The following is a 6,264-nucleotide window of genomic DNA, read 5'->3' as shown; positions in this document are numbered from 1 at the left end:
GGACGAACTTGGCGCCCCGGTCTTCGGGCGGTTATTTTTGGGCGCGGCTTTGCCCACTTGCTATTTTTGGCACACGGAGGCCCCTTGCAAAGTCTCGCGGCATTCCGAGTCCGGCGGAAGAAGTTGGCCAGCCCCACCCCCCAAGGCTATAGCCCACCCGTTTTGTGGCCTTTTTGCGCTGGACGAACTTGACGCCCTGGCCTTCGGGCGGTTATTTTTTGGCACGGCATTGCCCGCGGACTATGTTTGGCACACGGAGGCCCCTCGCAAAGTTTCGCGGCATTCCGAGTACGGCGGACGAAGTTGGCCAGCCCCACCCCCCAAGTCTATAGCCCACCCATTTTTGTGGCCTTTTTGCGCTGGACGAACTTTGTGCCCCGGCCTTCCGTCGGTTATTTTTGGGCGCGGCTTTGCCCGCGGCCTATGTTTGGCACACGGAGGCCCCTCGCAAAGTCTCACGGAATTCCGAGTCCGGCGGACGAAGTGGGCCAGCCCCACCCCCCAAGACTATAGCCCACCTGTTTTTGTGGCCTTTTTCCGCTGGACGAACTTGGCGCCCCGGTCTTCGGGCGGTTATTTTTCGGCGCGGCATTGCCCGCGGCCTATTTTTGGCACACGGAGGCCCCTCGTAATGTCTCGCGGCATTCCGAGTCCGGCGGAAGAAGTTGGCCAGCCGCACCCCCCAAGGCTATAGCCCACCCGTTTTATTGGCCTTTTTCCGCTGGACGAACTTGGTTTCCCGGTCTTCGGGCGGTTATTTTTGGGCGCGGCTTTGCCCGCGGCCTATTTTTGGCACACTGAGGCCCCTCGCAATGGCTCGCGGCATTCCAAGTCCGGCAAACGAGGTTGGCCAGCCCCACCCCCCAAGGTTATAACCCACCCGTTTTTGTGGCCTTTTTCCGCAGGACGAACTTGGCGCCCCGGCCTTCGAGCGGTTATTTTTGGGCGCGGCTTTGCCCGCGGCCTATTTTTGGCACACGGAGGCCCCTCGCAAAGTCTCCCGGCATTCCTAGTCCGGCGGAAGAAGTTGGCCAGCCCCACCCCCCAAGGCTATAGCCCACCCGTTTTGTGGCGTTTTTGCGCTGGACGAACTTGACGCCCTGGCCTTCGGGCGGTTATTTTTTGGCACGGCATTGCCCGCGGACTATGTTTGGCACACGGAGGCCCCTCGCAAAGTCTCGCGGCATTCCGAGTACGGCGGACGAAGTTGGCCAGCCCCACCCCCCAAGTCTATAGCCCACCCATTTTTGTGGCCTTTTTGCGCTGGACGAACTTTGTGCCCCGGCCTTCCGTCGGTTATTTTTGGGCGCGGCTTTGCCCGCGGCCTATGTTTGGCACACGGAGGCCCCTCGCAAAGTCTCACGGCATTCCGAGTCCGGCGGACGAAGTGGGCCAGCCCCACCCCCCAAGACTATAGCCCACCTGTTTTTGTGGCCTTTTTCCGCTGGACGAACTTGGCGCCCCGGTCTTCGGGCGGTTATTTTTCGGCGCGGCATTGCCCGCGGCCTATTTTTGGCACACGGAGGCCCCTCGTAATGTCTCGCGGCATTCCGAGTCCGGCGGAAGAAGTTGGCCAGCCGCACCCCCCAAGGCTATAGCCCACCCGTTTTATTGGCCTTTTTCCGCTGGACGAACTTGGTTTCCCGGTCTTCGGGCGGTTATTTTTGGGCGCGGCTTTGCCCGCGGCCTATTTTTGGCACACTGAGGCCCCTCGCAATGTCTCGCGGCATTCCAAGTCCGGCAAACGAGGTTGGCCAGCCCCACCCCCCAAGGTTATAACCCACCCGTTTTTGTGGCCTTTTTCCGCAGGACGAACTTGGCGCCCCGGCCTTCGAGCGGTTATTTTTGGGCGCGGCTTTGCCCGCGGCCTATTTTTGGCACACGGAGGCCCCTCGCAAAGTCTCCCGGCATTCCGAGTCCGGCGGACGAAGTTGGCCAGCCCCACACCCCAAGGCTATAGCCCACCCGTTTTTGTGGCATTTTTGCGCTGGACGAACTTGGCGCCCCGGCCTTCGGGCGGTTATGTTTGGTCGTGGCTTTGCCCATAGCCTATGTTTGGCACACGGAGGCCCCTCGCAAAGTCTCGCGGCATTCCGAGTCCGGCGGAAGAAGTTGGCCAGCCCCACCCCCCAAGGCTATAGCCCACCCGTTTTGTGGCGTTTTTGCGCTGGACGAACTTGACGCCCTGGCCTTCGGGCGGTTATTTTTTGGCACGGCATTGCCCGCGGACTATGTTTGGCACACGGAGGCCCCTCGCAAAGTCTCGCGGCATTCCGAGTACGGCGGACGAAGTTGGCCAGCCCCACCCCCCAAGTCTATAGCCCACCCATTTTTGTGGCCTTTTTGCGCTGGACGAACTTTGTGCCCCGGCCTTCCGTCGGTTATTTTTGGGCGCGGCTTTGCCCGCGGCCTATGTTTGGCACACGGAGGCCCCTCGCAAAGTCTCACGGCATTCCGAGTCCGGCGGACGAAGTGGGCCAGCCCCACCCCCCAAGACTATAGCCCACCTGTTTTTGTGGCCTTTTTCCGCTGGACGAACTTGGCGCCCCGGTCTTCGGGCGGTTATTTTTCGGCGCGGCATTGCCCGCGGCCTATTTTTGGCACACGGAGGCCCCTCGTAATGTCTCGCAGCATTCCGAGTCCGGCGGAAGAAGTTGGCCAGCCGCACCCCCCAAGGGTATAGCCCACCCGTTTTATTGGCATTTTTCCGCTGGACGAACTTGGTTTCCCGGTCTTCGGGCGGTTATTTTTGGGCGCGGCTTTGCCCGCGTCCTATTTTTGGCACACCGAGGCCCCTCGCAATGTCTCGCGGCATTCCAAGTCCGGCAAACGAGGTTGGCCAGCCCCACCCCCCAAGGTTATAACCCACCCGTTTTTGTGGCCTTTTTCCGCAGGACGAACTTGGCGCCCCGGCCTTCGAGCGGTTATTTTTGGGCGCGGCTTTGCCCGCGGCCTATTTTTGGCACACGGAGGCCCCTCGCAAAATCTCACGGCATTCCGAGTCCGGCGGACAAAGTTGGCCAGCCCCACCGCCCAAGGTTATAGCCCACCCGTTTTTGTGGCATTTTTGCTCTGGACGAACTTGGCGCCCCAGCCTTCGGGCGGTTATTTTTGGTCGCGGCTTTGCCCACGGCCTATGTTTGGCACATGGAGGACCCTCGCAAAGTCTCGCGGCATTCCGAGTAAGGCGGACGATGTGGGCCAGCCCCATCCCCAAAGGCTATAGCCCACCCGTTTTTGTAGCCTTTTTCCGCTGGACGAACTTGGCGCCCCGGCCTTCGGGCGGTTATTTTTGGGCGCGGCTTTGTCCATGGCCTATGTTTGCCACACGGAGGCCCCTCACAAAGTCTCGCGGCATTCCGAGTCTGGCGGACGAAGTTGGCCAGCCCCACCCCCCAAGGCTATAGCCCACCCGTTTTTGTGGCCTTTTTCCGCTGGACGAACTTGGCGCCCCGGCCTTCGAGCGGTTATTTTTGGGCGCGGCTTTGCCCGTGGCCTATTTTTGGCACACGGAGGCCCCTCGCAAAGTCTCCCGGCATTCCTAGTCCGGCGGACGAAGTTGGCCAGCCCCACCCCCCAAGGATATAGCCCACCCGTTTTTGTGGCATTTTTGCGCTGGATGAACTTGGCGCCCCGGCCTTCGGGCGGTTATTTTTTGTCACGGCTTTGCCCGCAGCCTATGTTTGGCACACGGAGGCCCCTCGCAAAGTCTCGCGGCATTCCGAGTCTGGCGGACGAAGTTGGCCAGCCCCACCCCCCAAGGCTATAGCCGACCCGTTTTTGTGGCCTTTTTCCGCTGGACGAACTTGGTGCCCCGGTCTTCGGGCGGTTATTTTTGGGCACGGCTTTGCCCGCAGCCTATGTTTGGCACATGGAGGACCCTCGCAAAGTCTCGCGGCATTCCGTGTATGGCGGACGAAGTTGGCCATTCCCACCCCCAAAGGCAGCCCACCCGTTTTTGTGGCCTTTTTCCGCTGGACGAACTTAGCGCCCCGGTCTTCGGGCGGTTATTTTTGGACGCGGCTTTGCCCACGGCCTATTTTTGGCACACGGAGGCCCCTCGCAAAGTCTCGCGGCATTCCGAGTCCGGCGGAAGAAGTTGGCCAGCCCCACCCCCCAAGGCTATAGCCCACCCGTTTTGTGGCCTTTTTGCGCTAGACGAACTTGACGCCCTGGCCTTCGGGCGGTTATTTTTTGGCACGGCTTTGCCCGCGGCCTATGTTTGGCACACGGAGGCCCCTTGCAAACTCTCGCGGCATTCCGAGTACGGCGGACGAAGTTGGCCAGCCCCACCCCCCAAGGCTATAGCCCACCCATTTTTGTGGCCTTTTTGCGCTGGACGAACTTTGCGCCCCGGCCTTCCGTCGGTTATTTTTGGGCGCGGCTTTGCCCGCGGCCTATGTTTGGCACACGAAGGCCCCTCGCAAAGTCTCACGGCATTCCGAGTCCGGCGGACGAAGTGGGCCAGCCCCACCCCCCAAGACTATAGCCCACCTGTTTTTGTGGCCTTTTTCCGCTGGACGAACTTGGCGCCCCGGTCTTCGGGCGGTTATTTTTGGGCGCGGCTTTGCCCGCGGCCTATTTTTGGCACACGGAGGCTCCTCGTAAAGTCTCGCGGCATTCCGAGTCCGGCGGACGAAGTTGGCCAGCCCCACCCCCCAAGGCTATAGCCCACCCGTTTTTGTGGCATTTTTGCGCTGGACGAACTTGGCGCCCCGGCCTTCGGGCGGTTATGTTTGGTCGCGGCTTTGCCCATAGCCTATGTTTGGCACACGGAGGCCCCTCGCAAAGTCTCGCGGCATTCCGAGTCCGGCGGACGAAGTTGGCCAGCCCCACCCCCCAAGGCTATAGCCGACCCGTTTTTGTGGCCTTTTTCCGCTGGACGAACTTTGCGCCCAGGCCTTCGGGCGGTTATTTTTGGGTACGGCTTTGCCCGCGGCCTATGTTTGGCACATGGAGGACCCTCGCAAAGTCTCGCGGCATTCCGAGTCTGGCGGACGAAGTTGGCCAGCCCCACCCTCCAAGGCTATAGCCCACCCGTTTTTGTGGCCTTTTTCCGCTGGACGAACTCGGCGCCCCGGCCTTCGGGCGGTTATTTCTGGGCGTGGCTTTGCCCGCGGCCTATGTTTGGCACACGGAGGCCCCTCGCAAAGTCTCGCGGCATTCCGAGTCCGGCGGACGAAGTTGGCCAGCCCCACCCCCCAAGGCTATAGCCCACCCGTTTTTGTGGCATTTTTGCGCTGGACGAACTTGGCGCCCCGGCCTTCGGGCGGTTATTTTTGGGCGCGGCTTTGCCCGCGCCCTATGTTTGGCACACGGAGGCCCCTCGAAAAGTCTCACGGCATTCCGAGTCCGGCGGACGAAGTGGGCCAGCCCCACCCCCCAAGCCTATAGCCCACCCGTTTTTGTGGCCTTTTTCCGCCGGACGAACTTGGCGCCCCGGTCTTCGGGTGGTTATTTTTGGGCGCGGCTTTCCCCGCGGCCTATATTTGGCACACGGAGGCCCCTCGCAAAGTCTCGCGGCATTCCGAGAATGGCGGACGAAGTTGGCCAGCCCCACCCCCCAAGGCTATAGCCCACCCGTTTTTGTGGCATTTTTGCGCTGGACGAACTTGGCGCCCCGGCCTTCGGGCGGTTATGTTTGGTCGCGGCTTTGCCCATAGCCTATGTTTGGCACACGGAGGCCCCTCGCAAAGTCTCGCGGCATTCCAAGTCCGGCGGACGAAGTCGGCCCGCCCCACCCCCCAACGCTATAACCCACCCGTTTTTGTGGCCTTTTTCCGCTGGACGGACTTGACGCCCTGGCCTTCGGGCGGTTATTTTTGGGCGCGGCTTTGCCCGTGGCCTATTTTTGGCACACGGAGGCCCCTCGCAAAGTCTCGCGGCATTCCAAGTCCGGCGGACGATGTTGGCCAGCCCCACCCCCCAAGGCTATAGCCCACCCGTTTTTGTGGCCTTTTTGCGCTGGACGAACTTGGCGCCCCGGCCTTCGGGCAGTTATTTTTGGGCGCGGCTTTGGCCGCGGCCTATGTTTGGCACACGGAGGCCCCTCGCAAAGTCTCGCGGCATTACGAGTCCGGCGGACGAAGGAGGACAGCCCCACCCCCCAAGGCTATAACCCACCCGTTTTTGTGGCCTTTTTCCGCTGGACGAACTTGGCGCCCCGGCCTTCAAGCGGTTATTTTTGGGCGCGGCTTTGCCCGCGGCCTATGTTTGGCCCCGGAGGCCCCCTCGCAAAGTCTCGCAGCATTCCGAGACCAGCGG

Source organism: Citrus clementina, unplaced genomic scaffold (genome assembly GCF_000493195.1).
Source record: "Citrus clementina cultivar Clemenules unplaced genomic scaffold, Citrus_clementina_v1.0 scaffold_15, whole genome shotgun sequence".
In the NCBI taxonomy this organism is placed as follows: Eukaryota; Viridiplantae; Streptophyta; class Magnoliopsida; order Sapindales; family Rutaceae; genus Citrus; species Citrus x clementina.
This window is presented reverse-complemented; position numbering follows the sequence as displayed.